This window comes from Topomyia yanbarensis, chromosome 2 (genome assembly GCF_030247195.1).
Source record: "Topomyia yanbarensis strain Yona2022 chromosome 2, ASM3024719v1, whole genome shotgun sequence".
Taxonomy (NCBI): Eukaryota; Metazoa; Arthropoda; class Insecta; order Diptera; family Culicidae; genus Topomyia; species Topomyia yanbarensis.
In genome coordinates this window covers 301,793,529-301,807,105 of record NC_080671.1, presented here as the reverse complement: position 1 = coordinate 301,807,105, position 13,577 = coordinate 301,793,529, and the positions used below count along the sequence as shown (strand labels likewise).

At 35.6% G+C, this 13,577-nt stretch overlaps 1 protein-coding gene across 1 annotated transcript in view; it reads left to right on the top strand.

The window, feature by feature from the left end:
- Positions 1-1,063: 1,063 nt before the first annotated feature.
- LOC131683390 (uncharacterized) overlaps positions 1,064-13,577 on the top strand; it is a 35,301-nt gene continuing 22,787 nt past the window's right edge. The window contains exon 1 of the mRNA XM_058965324.1: positions 1,064-1,888. The gene's annotated coding sequence lies outside the window, so the exon portion shown is untranslated. The remainder of the gene's footprint in view (positions 1,889-13,577) is intronic.

The following is a 13,577-nucleotide window of genomic DNA, read 5'->3' as shown; positions in this document are numbered from 1 at the left end:
TAATTCATTGTTGCACTTCAAATTGAATAACTTGTAATGAAACTAGGCCTTCCATTATTGTGCCCATTTCATCTTTTTGTTTTTAAATCTATACTTTCTGATAAGTGACGGGTTACCTATTTTCGAACATATCGATTATTTTCAGCCACCCTCGTAGTCGGTTGAAATTCCTAGGCCGAGGTTTGCAAAGAGGTGATGATAGTGCACGCTTAGCGTTTTGAATACCTTGGCGTGCTCATGCACTTTTGTTTGCCTATCCTTTCGCCTAATCGTTACATTTCATTGGATTTTTTTTCGCATAAATATGTACAGCAACACGATAGACATCAGCTTCGCAGTGTTCGTGCCTATAAACTAGCACTAGCGCAAACAGCGAAGTGAGCAAGTGTTATTATGTTTACTAGTTTTCACCGCTAGTCTGAGTCATAATGTACATCACAGTCGGTTATATTGTTGTAATAATTGAGGCAAGTTACAAAATTCGAATGGCTTGGGGATTTGCTTTATTTATTCAATATGTGACACTATCTCAGAATGCTAGGAATTATCGATTCATTATTCGGTGACCAGTAATTGTTGAAATACCTACAGTCAGAAGTTATTCAAAATATAGTACGGTTCGTGGTATAATAGTTAAAATAGGCTCGCTACCCTACATCGTATGATCTTCAATGGTCACAATGAATATATTCGATCTGCTCTCATTTTCCGGTACACATTCTTTCTCTACTACGTCGCCTTTTAAACCTTTAAATATTCAGCCTAGTTTGAAATGAAAACAGTTGTTTTGAATTTTATTGCTTTAAGAAACAGTTTCACCGTACTATGTTGACGTATGCTCAATTTTCTTATATCAATCAAACATGTAAGTCCATAATATCGCACAATCAATCTTTCACCAATGTTAATTACCATATACTCTGTTTGGCATTCCGCATTAGTCGGGAGACTATTAAAAGCACAATTGATTATGCATGAAAGGATAATTTTCGAGTAGAAGTAGGCGAAAACTGGGTGGGAAAATCGGCGTAAAAATAACTCCATTGCATTCCGTTGCTGAAGCGCGAGGTCGAACGGTGTTCTGGAGCAGTTGGTTTCGGTTGAAGCGCGAGTCTGAATCGTGAAATGTGCGAGTGTTTCTGCAACTGCCTTCTGTATTATTCAGAGCCCACGTACTAAAAATATTAAACTCGGAGGAAAATTCCGCAACTTAATTAAGTTAACGTTCTTAATTCGGACTAAATCAAACAAATTCCTCGACGCTACGGTCATTATGCTTATAGGATGTAATCAATATTTAATCAGAACATCAATAGATATTTCTAAAAGAATTCCCCAAATTTAAATGAAATAATCAGTAAAATTGAAACTTGAAAGCCTCGGTGTAATTATCATGAAATATTAATGTGAGATGAAATTTTCAACAGCGGTTTACAAATGATTCAAACTTCCCGAACGATTGCATATAAAGCCGAAGAAAAATGTGAGCTTTTATAGCGTAATTTCGCAGTCATTTCCAATGGATAGCTGCTGTGGCAAAAACCATTCTTGAAAGTGTGAGAGAAAAGTCTTGAAAGAAATGTTTATTTTAAAGAGTAATGCTACACTTGAGTTTATACCACGATGTAACGCTTGCCATCCTTTCGACACTTCGCCGCAGGATAAGACGCAACTGGTTGTACCGTGTGGCATACTTTTTAGGGGAAAGTAAAACAGTTTAAAAATCCGGTGGACCGAGAGAAATGTGTTTATAGAAGCCAGATAACCTGCCCTGGTCCACCCACCGCGAGGAGTGATTCGGTTTCTGCTCAGCGGCACATTGTGTAAGCCTACGAGTTCAACGCGAAGGAAAGAAAGGAGCGTCGCGATACGGTTGCTCGCTTTGATTGTAAGTACCTACAGCATCCCGGCAGACCGAAATACGCACAGCGATCATTAGAGAAAATTATTTTCCCGAGATTTTTGCTGCGAGACGTAATTGGGTGTGAATGAATATTTAATGCATTGTTATCGGACCAAATTTGATACTTTTGGAAGAAAGGGTTTACAGACGCGTTCCTTCGTAGTAAGTGACCAATTTTTGTAGAACCTCTGCTCATCGCCGAAGCTTATTGCAGTTTAGAAACTATTTCTGATCATCCAAAATGTTAATCATCTGATATTGCACGTTTTGTAATTACGTTACAGGTCGGACTCGATTATCCGGGGATTTCAAAAAAATCTCACCCCGGATAATCGAATCAAACTTTTTTGTGTTATTTTATGAATATAAGCTTTATACGCGAAGAAATTGGAAATAAAATGGTTTGGTTAAATTTTTTCCTATAATGGTAAATGTAAATGTATCTATTTTGACCCTAGTCGATTTCTCAGAATTTCAAGGCGTTTTTTATTCGTAACGAGTTAACAGTAGTATTAGTTGTTTATAGCTATTTGCGCAAGAATTCTATGACAATAGAATAAGGCGTGTCTTTAGTAATACAGGGCAAACTCGATTTCCTGGGGCTTCGATTTTCCGGGGTAAATAATTCGATTACTCATAGACTAGAAAAAAATAAAGTAAGTAAACGGGGAGTCGTCTGTTTCTTGTCTCCAATATAATTTACGTAGTGGTGTCACATATAACAGCTAACGTTTTTTTAACACTCATTTTAGTTAGAGGGCGCATTGTGTATCCAAAAAGAGATCCTTGTCTTTGTAACATCATTTAGTTGACCAATGTCGTACCGCATTGTCAGGTGATCACTTCGTATGTAGTCTTCGCAAACTCTCCCACTCATGTTTGTCACCAGCGAAGAACTACAGAAGGTTACGTAGATAATGGGTTCCCGGTGGCCTCAGTGAGAAGTACTGCTGGCACCCTATTTACATAGCCTAACATCCATTTTTGCTTGAGCTACCCAAGCATTGAAATTGCCCCCAGTGACTGCCGGATGTCTTATCAGAATCTTGTTGACCATTTCTCGACCAACTTTTTTCTACCGCGTGTAGGGTTCCAAAACTTTTTTTTTCTTAACTGTTGGCAACATGAAACACGAAAAACCTGGTTTAATAAAGATAGGTGCTTCTTTCGCAGTGCTAGAAGCTGCTCAATATTTACCTTCCGATCAAGTCCAATTTCATGAAAAAGGTAATTGAAGGTAGTCTAAATTAGAAAGTTCTATCAGTTTCCAATAATATTTACATATTGGCTACGAAAATATTCCAAAATTTCACTTTCACCGTTAACGTAAACTATCCCTGGCAGCACTGTTTCAGCGGAACCCAATCAGATTAATTGTGATAACTTTTTTTCTATTCATCATATTTATAACTGTTACTGCTCGAATGAAAGATATTAGTCCCAGTTATTAGCCTTACTTATCGTTGTAAACATACCAAAAGTTGTTGTGTAAACCAAAAGTTATAGTCGTTTAAAAACGTTGTTATATATCAACAACATTGGCACGAATGGGTTAAAGATTCCATTGGAATTCTTAGCAGGAATCAATTGTTGATGGGGATAATGGAAGAAGAGTCCACTGGAACTCAAAGCAGGATATTCATCTGAATCTTATATAATTATATATTTTTTATTCAATGGAAATTTTGAAATAGATTCCATCGGAATACTAAGAAAACTTCGATCAGAATCCTAGAAAGTATCCAAACAAAATCCTGAACAGCATATCATCATTATCCCAAGAGAGTGTCAGAAACCGACCGAGTAAGTATAATGACATTTTATGTGTAAAAAAGGCCTGCAGTAACCGTTATGTGTATTACAAGAAAAATGTATTTTTAGTTTAAAACTAAAAAGTTGCATATTTGGCAACACTGCCGTAAAAACTAACATTTTTTCCAAATTCATTAAACAAATACTTCAAAATTCATCTCTGATTGCTTCTAGTACAAAGATATAATCCGAAGAAAAACTTTTTTTCAGTGTTTCAAAAATCACTCCAATCAGCATGCGTTGAAAAAACCACAGTGTGACAAATCATTAAGGACATTATACATGCGAGCCACAACATAGCTCCTACGCCACACACCCTTCTCCCCTGCCTAACCATGTATCTGACATGAGCAAATATAAAAATACGTTTTTCAACACACTAACCTTGCTGGTGTGCCACGAAACTGCTACATAAGGAAGCTAGAATATTTTCCTATGCAATCAATCCGAGTTTTTGACGGAATGCAATCTGTAGCTCCTATTTTGTGCGAAAATATCACCCCTCTTCACTTGGGGTTTCTTTTCGAAACACTCTTCTTCTCGTTTTCCTTGCACTTTTTCAAATGCACTTTTTTCACAAACCGCTGCAAAAACACTCACGAAACTTTAATCGTTTACTAACAAAACTTCAAATTTTCTGCCAATGTACAGATGACCAAAGGAAAATGTTCGGAAACTCTCATTTGTGCGTTTGAATTTTCATTTCAGATTTCAGTTTTTGCTAATGTAAACAAGCGAGTCGGTGCCTAGCAACGTGGCTTCTACATATCTTCACCTTAAAAACCATTATTTCATCACTCATGGTTTTTTAGCTCCTAAGAAGTGAAAACCGCCGAGGAGTGAAAACAGGTTACTAGATTATAATGCCAGCATACAATTTAAAAGCCCGAGCTCAATTGAGATTTTCAATTTTCGTTTTATTAAGCACAAAAGCAAATCAGAACCTTGGTATAGTTCATGACGACATCTACTTTTTCGATAGACCTCGAAGGTCAACACTCAATGATTAGCGTACACGGCTATTACAATAATAAATAGTACACCTGTTTTGCATCCTTCCACAATGCATATGAACTTTTGGATTTCATCACTCCAGCAGGAATATTTTTACACCAGATTTGAGGTATGTTTCTCCGTGATTTCCGTGATATTTGTTAAAGAAAATTAAAATGAAAGCAAATGACTTGCTTCAATATATACATACTGCTGGGATAATTGAGAAATTAAACGTGCAAATCTTGAAGAACTGTTAGCAAAGTTTGAAATCAAATTCGGTCTATAAGCGGCGACAGAACAAAAATCGCAAACCGGAGTGGATAGGAGGAGCCAAAACCAGGAGTGAAAACCTGAGAGTCAAAACCTACTTGGTTTGCTTTGATTTTTTCATTCACTCCCAGAAACGTACATAACAATGATTGGTTTCCACCGCTCCTTTGGAAACAGGCTCCTTGGTGTGAAATGTGTGGTTTATTTGAAACACTGATTTTTTTTAATTTGTTAATTTTAGGAGTGTTCCCATGTACCGAGGGGTGGTTCAAAATGACACAATAATTTAGGATATTATATATTGGCTTTAGAGGAACAATTTATTCAAAACTGGTTCCAATTCGTGAAGGTCGATTCCAAGTTTTGTTTTTTTTGCCACTTTGCGCGGAATAACCCATATATAAGCTTTTTTGAGGTACGCCAAAATTTGTGAGGTTTACCCTAGACCCCCCGAAAAAAATTTATTGACTGCAATGATCGAATTAGCACTAAAATCAGACATTTTAATTCTTTCTTGGGCATATATTTCTTATCTTAGAGATCCGAAAAATTCAAAAATAAAAATATTATTTTTTAAATTTTGCGCTGTCAGACCCCCTTAAGGGGAACTTAATGTAAATAATCTGAAAAAGGTTGCAAGGATATATCTAAGAAACAAAGAAGAATATTTTAAGAGCTTCGGTTTATTAAAAAGACAGAAAAATATATGTCCCGATTTTATCAATGTCCCTGTTTTATCAGCTTAAAATTCGCCAAGGGGCTGATAAAAACGGGTCTTTACTGTATTCGCGAAAACTGCTGATATCATGGACACGAGTCACGTGACCATGATATCAGCATTTTTATCGTAGTATTCGTAAACTAAATGAATACGAGGTTTATTATTCAGAGCTTTAGGAACTTGGTCACGGTTTTCGTAAATCGTTCATTCGTTGTGTTCATGATGTTATGAACGGGTTTTTTTTCCGTGCACACATAACGATATCGCTAAGATGAATAACGATTGTCAGGTTAAAAGTGTTTATGTCATAATCACGAGCAATATTATTTCGCGTGTCAAATTCGACAGTAAGCTCAAGAATATAACATCACGATAACATGCATACAAATTTTGAAAATCATGACTGAGCTCCTAAAATCATGAACATTGTTTTGCTGTCGACTATTTTTGTCGATATGGTTACTACAAACAGTTTATTCCTAAATCATGAGCAAGAATTATAAAGAAAAACTTAACATATCCAGCAAATAGCACAGTAACCCAACCAAACGTTCGAAGGTATCGCCATATATATTTTTGGCGTGAACTGAAAATACAAATAGATTTATGTACACGAAGATCAATATTCACGGTTTTGGGAACTTGGTCATGATTTTCATATACGGTTTAACTCATGATATCGTGATTTTTTCTTGAATTTACGAGCAGATTCTTTTGTGTAGGAAGTTTTGTTTGGTAATTCTTACTAGTGAGGTTAAGAGGTTACACCAACTGATTTTTGAAAAAAATCAGTTTTAAGCTCTATGTTAAAAATTACGGGCGATATGTTTCCGACCGTGGACCCTTTCCAAAAAGAGGTTTCTACGGGAAAATGCTACACAGCCGCCATCTTGTGACAAAATCACTTGAAAAAAATATTTTTTATACTTTACAACTAGTAGTATAAATCCCATTTTACAAGATTCCTCTTTATTTCGTCTAGAAAAAATCCCGAAATATGCCTATTTTTTCGATTTCTACAGTGGTGTAACCCCTTCAATTGAGCAAATTCTTACTTGAATTAAGCGACGTGAGCTTAGATTCAGTTTGGCCCTCATCAGCAAAAAATCAAATCTTTTGTACCAACTTGGACATCAGTCCCGACCAGTTGCTTCAAACAGTAGATATTGAACACTAGATTAGGATTGTCGCTGGCATCAGAGGTAGGAACATCATTGTTTTGATTCCTGGTATACCTGTCAAATGGGACAAATGAAAAAAGCAATAAATAATCCTCTATCGTCGTTTCATAGCGACTAGCGATTTTTGTTTCTTTTAGTCAGCAAAACAATGGCCATTTCGTGGCTGATGTATTTTCACTAATTAGAATGCACAAATTGTCTAAACCTGTACTAAATTTTGATAAATTTTCATTTCCTTGTACGGTATATACAAGCTCTTCCATTTCATTTTCTCGAGAAAAATCTATATATTGATTATATTGATTTCACACATATTTTTTTACAATTTGTAATAGCACATAAAATTATCTGTAACGCATAGATATCATGTGAAAACTAATTTTAATAGTATGCCACATAGAAATTTGTTTCATAGCAAATATCACATAATTTTTCTGTTTGCCTCTCGTTTATTCTGCTGTATATTTTATGCATTGGGTTTCGGTCTTGAATGCATAAAAATCACAGCAGAATAAACTAAACTGAAATGAAAAGAAGGCAAACTTTACATTTTACTAATTTGAAATGGGACTGAACGGTATGTGGTTACAAGCAGGCCATATTTTTCTGCGTGTACCAAAAGTGCGGACAAATGACTTTTGCTAGAGAGACTTTCGATATCTTGACAGATATATATCGAAATCAAAACAAAAATGTTCCGAGGTGAAAACAATTGGGACACAAGCGACAATCCTAATCTAGTGCCCTGTATCTACTTTTCAACCGTACACGAAAGTTGCGTGTCATCTTTGGATTTGGTGTCTAGCTAGCACCTCAGTCTGTTGTTAGCTACTAACGAGGAGAATTCGAAACTCAAAAAATGGACTGAAGTTGTGTTAGCTGATGAAAGATTTTTGATGAACTTTTCTCCAGCTCGTCATGTAGAGAAAAAAGTTTGCGATGTTCAATTCCATCTAGATGCAGTAGCATTTTATATCAATATTGAGTAAAGATCTAGTATCATATGTTTAAAATTGTTTAAATTTATTTGACGATCGTTATCTTTAAAAGGCTCTCATTTTAATATAAATTTATGCTTGCCGGTTTCGATAACATCGTAGATTTTTGTTTCCTTCTTGTTTTAAACCAACTAATTGTAACTCGACGAAATCATAATAATTTAGGTACGGTTTCTATTGTAAAAAAAACTCAACATATGGTCTTGCTATGACCTCCGCAACATCAACGAAAAATATTCAACAAAAATGTGACAGTGGAAAAGGATTTCACCTGCGCGAATGTCCACGACAATTCAGCGTAAAACAGCGTGGGAAAATAAATCTATGTGTGGTGGGGGAGAAACGTGACACCTACTCGAAGGCAGGAAGCTCTTGTATATTCAGGCAATCGTAAAGTGCATGATCGAAATCAGCAATCAATTTTGTTCGGTTGTTTTTTGTCGCTTGTGCGTGTGTGCATACCCACTTTGTTCGTGCCGTTTCCTTCGCAAACTACGGCTTTCGATTGTGTCTCATTCTCACTCGCACTCCATCATCGTCATCGGATCCTGGTGAACGCACTGCTGGTACAATGGTTCACCGAACATAATCTATTTTGAAAATTAAACGAACGAAAAAAGCTATAATCTTTGCTGGTTTCTCACAACTGCACTCTGGAATAGCTCTCTGTGCTTTGTCTTTTTCAAAAATATGGTCCTTTTCTAGGAATTTTGCGTCCAGCTGCTAGCGTATTATTTTCATCGCAACAGGGCCGAATTTAGGGATATAATTATGGGATACGTGTAACCAATGCTTTATTACTGAGTATTCATTTAAGAGGATACACATATTTCTCGAGAAATAATATTGTCTCATATTCTTCAATTCAATTGAAAAACAACTTGTTCGTAGAAATAGTTCGTTGACTCCATCATATAACCTAGTCAGAACCAATTTTCAACAATCTCTTCAGAACATAAACAAAATATGCAATAAAAACTTCACATATCAACATGTCGTTTATGTTACAAAGAATGTTGTATTTTACAATACGGCATTTCCGAATTTGCCCTAATTTATTTTTTTACAGTTCATTTTTTGAATACAAAGCTTTAAGCTTTAACCGGACATTGGAAAGATGTATTTGTAATTACGCAAAAACTCTAAATTTATTTCAATTTTATATTTTATTTTAACAACTGGAATTAAAATTTCATGCTAACACTAGTGAATGGAGTTGAGAAAATTTCACTTATATCTTAAATGTTTATGTTTTTATTATCCAAATGCAACCCTGTTTCCATTCTATTACGCACATAATAGATAAGTATAAATTCACATTATATTAAGCATACTGCCAAGCGAACGCCATTAGGAAAAAGAAGTAAAATCGGCGCATTTATTTATTTTTTTTGCTACCTCTCCTTTTCCATCTTGCACTGAGCAGCGTAGCAGCATCAACAACTCCTACAAGTTTTACTGTGCATGATTTCCACCCGATTCTATCCTCCTTTCGTGTTTTTATGCATTAGTCTTCTCCAGACGAATGGCGGTGCCGAAAGGCGACAGAGAAAATGCGAATAACCGAAAAGAGAAAAAACACATTAACAGGACTGGAACGGCAACTAAAATTGTGAAACTTGTGTACCTATGAGAAAAGAAAAAAGAAATTTTAGAAAAATAGACTGATGAAGAAGGCTAACATGAGGTGCGCTTTCCATCGTCAGACGGATCGAACCCACGCACGCACTGCAACTACGAACTATCGAAAAACTCATTTATAGAAGATTTCTACAGACGCTTGTCCTGAACCAGCAAACTACGAGATTGTAAAATAATAGAACCGGGAAGAGGAGGACAGTCGTAATTGCAGCTTCGGGAAGAAAATATGGTTTTGATTAGACATGCCACAGTTGGAACTCGGATGATGTTCATAGCCAAGATTTTTGGCTTTACAATGCACATATCTCTAGCGTCGGGTGTGTTAAATTAATCGATAATCCAGTTGAATTGAATGAGTATTGAATATTCGACTTCGAATTTTAATATCTGGACTAGACGTGGTTCACTAGAAGGTTGATAACACTGTAGCCTATTCTCCTGTTCCGACCTAAATCATCCTAGGGGCCATATTGCATCCAGCGGATTTAAATATTTCAGCCAAGAATTGATGTTCTAGATTGCTGCACTTGTAATGCGACAAAACCAGAAGTTCCTAAATCAAGGTGTAGTGCCGCGCAGAAGGAACGACTGGAAGGACAAAAATATGCAGCCACTTGGTATGTCAAACGAATCTCTGGCATAGCGGATGTCATGGCATGCATCAACCTTTCATGTTTCGCTATAGGCGATTACAGGCCAATGTGCTAGATATGTGGTAGTTATTTCACAGTTAGTGCTAGAAATTCTAGTGACGGATACAGAAAAAAATCCGGAGAAAGGGGTCTGAATCTCGATTATCATACAAAACATACACACCAAAAAAATCTGAATTTTATCGTTGACGTAATTGCAAACATGACACAATTCAACAAACCGTAATTTACGAAATGACAGAACATTACCGTGTTCCATTTAGTTTTACATGAAACATATACTTTACATGCGCAATGACATAAAATTACACTTCCTACCATTCAGAACAAACGCTGTATGTGGAGTAAAATTACATGATTTACGAAATTAAACGCCATGTAAAATTAAAATCAAACGTAAAACTAAGTCATTTTTGATGCTCGTATATGTCATGGTCAGGAGACGTAAATTTACACTATTTTTTCTAGGTGTGTACATACAATACAAAAACATGAATTTAAAACTTATCCAGGCCCATATTGCTCGGATCGGGTTGAATATTGGTTACAGTAGGGGATCATCCATAAATGACGTAGCATTATTTTGGGGAGGAGGGAGTATTGTATTTTGTAATGATGTGTGACGACAGGGGGTAGGGGGTCATGTCTTGCTACGTAGCTTTTTTAAAGGGGAATAACTAACATCGTTTTGAATTTTTTTTAATTTTACAGGGACTATGGGGGGGAGAATTACCGTCAAACTACGTAATTACCAGGGAGGGTATTTAGAGGTTTGTGACGAAATGCTACGATGGGGGAGGGGGGTGTTAAAAATCACTCAAAAATGCTACGTCATTTATGGATCGTCCCTAGTATAAATCAGTTTCCAGACAACGGCATATAAATGTTCATGCTATACACACCTAGAAAAAACCGTGCAAATTTACGTCTTGACATATACGAGCATAAAAAATGACTTAGTTTTACGTTTGATTTTAATTTTACATGAGGTTGAATTTCGCAAATCACGTAATTTTACTCCACATATAGCGTTTGTTCTGAATGGCAGTAAGTGTAATTTTATGTCATTGCGCATGTAAAGTATATGTTTCATGTAAAATTAAACGGAACACAGTTATATTTCGTCATTTGGTGAATTGCGGTTTTTTGCTAAATTGTGTCATGCATGAGATTACGTCATCGATAAAATTCATATTTTTTGCTGTGTAGTTAGTGATATGGCAATTAAGGGACAAGTGCCCCACGTTGCTTAAATTGCAAATTGTCGTTTTGTAAATATGGTTACGAAGGCCCATGTTTCCAGAAGTTGGAACAATTCTTTATTATCTTATATGCTACAGAACAATCATCTGACAGCATGTTTGTACTGTGCCACAGTGCTGTAAGATGATTGTTAAAAAGTTTCGAACTGGCTGATTAAGAAATCTTCAGGGACAAGCACCCCACTTTTATGTTCTGGAATGAAATTACTTTGCAGACAAAAGCACATAAAAATAGTTATTACACCGATGTGAGTGTATTTTATAACACGTATCAACATTTCGAGTGAGTTTTTGTTTGCACAATTCTATTATTTGAATTTTCTGAGAAATTTGGAAAATCTGGTACGTTTTGTTATGGCAGTTTATATGAGAAAATGGTGTCCCATATTTATACGTTCACCTTACTTTTTTTTGATAACTTGTTTTCTATTCATACAAACTGTAACAGATATTTGGCGTTTGTTTCAAAGCTTAATCAACGAAGTTTCTAGAAGTTTGGAATCTTTAGTACTTCTTGTTCATTTGTTATGGCAATTTAAATAAAAAATGTGTCCAACATTTATCCGTTCACCCCATTTTCTCAGGAAAACTATTTTTCATTCAAACATTCTGTACCAAATTTTCTAGTCCGTTGTTAGTGGTAACGATCAATTCAGAACTGGGTGCTTCCGAAGACCCTGTTACATCTGTCTGGTTTGGCGTTATTTCCTTCTCGTTGAAATCTATTCCTGCTCATACTGCAGCAAACATTAAACCATTTTTTCCACCTCTATTATTCCTTTTTATAATTCTTTATGAAGACCAGCTTTTCGAAAGTATGATTGAAATCTTATTATTTTCCATTGTTCCTTTCAACCTAGCCTTAAGTTGTGTAAGAATTTCATTATCGTCCTACAAAGCCCGTTACCTATACACAAAAACCATATACCAGTCGTGCTAACCGTGTCCTTAATCTCAGTAAGTAGGGGCAGAAATGGAATGTCTCTGCTGAGATGGTGACAGGTAAAGTTCGTATGGTATAAATGGCCATATTCGTAAAATTGAACTCACTCACAGTTTAGCTTGCTTACTGTGATTATTCCTATTCCTGAATTATTGAGTAATCCAGCTATGTAATTTCTATTTATATTATTTCAAGCTGCTACACTTATGCTTTCCTTTGAATTCAACTATGTATGTTATAAAAATCTCTATCTCATGACACCATCATTATTCCTTTCTCTTACTGCAATACATTTGCTTTGTTGGTCATGTATTGAGAAACATTGAACTCCTGTATAATTCTACATGTCGACCAATTTCTGTATAATTCTACATGAAGATCAACTTTTCTTTAAATCTAGCCTTAAGTTGTGTAAGAATTTCATTATCGTCCTATATCGACCGTTGTTAGCGGTAACTATCGATTCAGAACTGGGTGCTTCCAACGACTCTGTGACATCTGTCTGGTTTGGCTTTAATTCCTTCTCGTTAAAATCTATTCCTGAATTAATGAGTAATCTAGCTATGTAATTTCTTATCAAATTTTCTCAAGTTTCCACACTTATGTCTTCCTTTAAATTCAACTATGTTTGTTATAAAAATCCCTATCTCTTGTATTCCTGTATAATTCTACAATTCATGTATAATTCTACATATAGATCAACTTTTCGTTATATCTAACCTTAAGTTGTGTAAGAATTTCATTGTCGTCCTATATCGACCGTTTTTAGCGGTAACGATCGATTCAGAACTGGGTGCTTCCCACTACTCTGTGACATCTGTCTGGTTTGACATTATTTCCTTCTCGTTAAAATCTATTGCTGAATTAATGAGTAATTTAACTATGTAACTTCTATTCAAAATTTCTCAAGTTTACGCACTTATGCCTTCCTTTTAATTCAACTATGTTTATTATAAAAATACCTATCTTTTGTAATTGTTTCTTCTCATATTGCAGCAAACTTTAAACACTTTTTCTTCACCTCCATTATTCCTTTCTATAATTTTTTATGTAGACTAACCTTTCGAAAGTATGATAGAAATCTTATTATTCTCCATTGTTCCTTTCAACCTAGCCTTAAGATGTGTAAGAATTTCATTATCGTCCTACAAAGCCCGTTACCTACACACAAAAACCATCTACCAGTCGTACCAACCA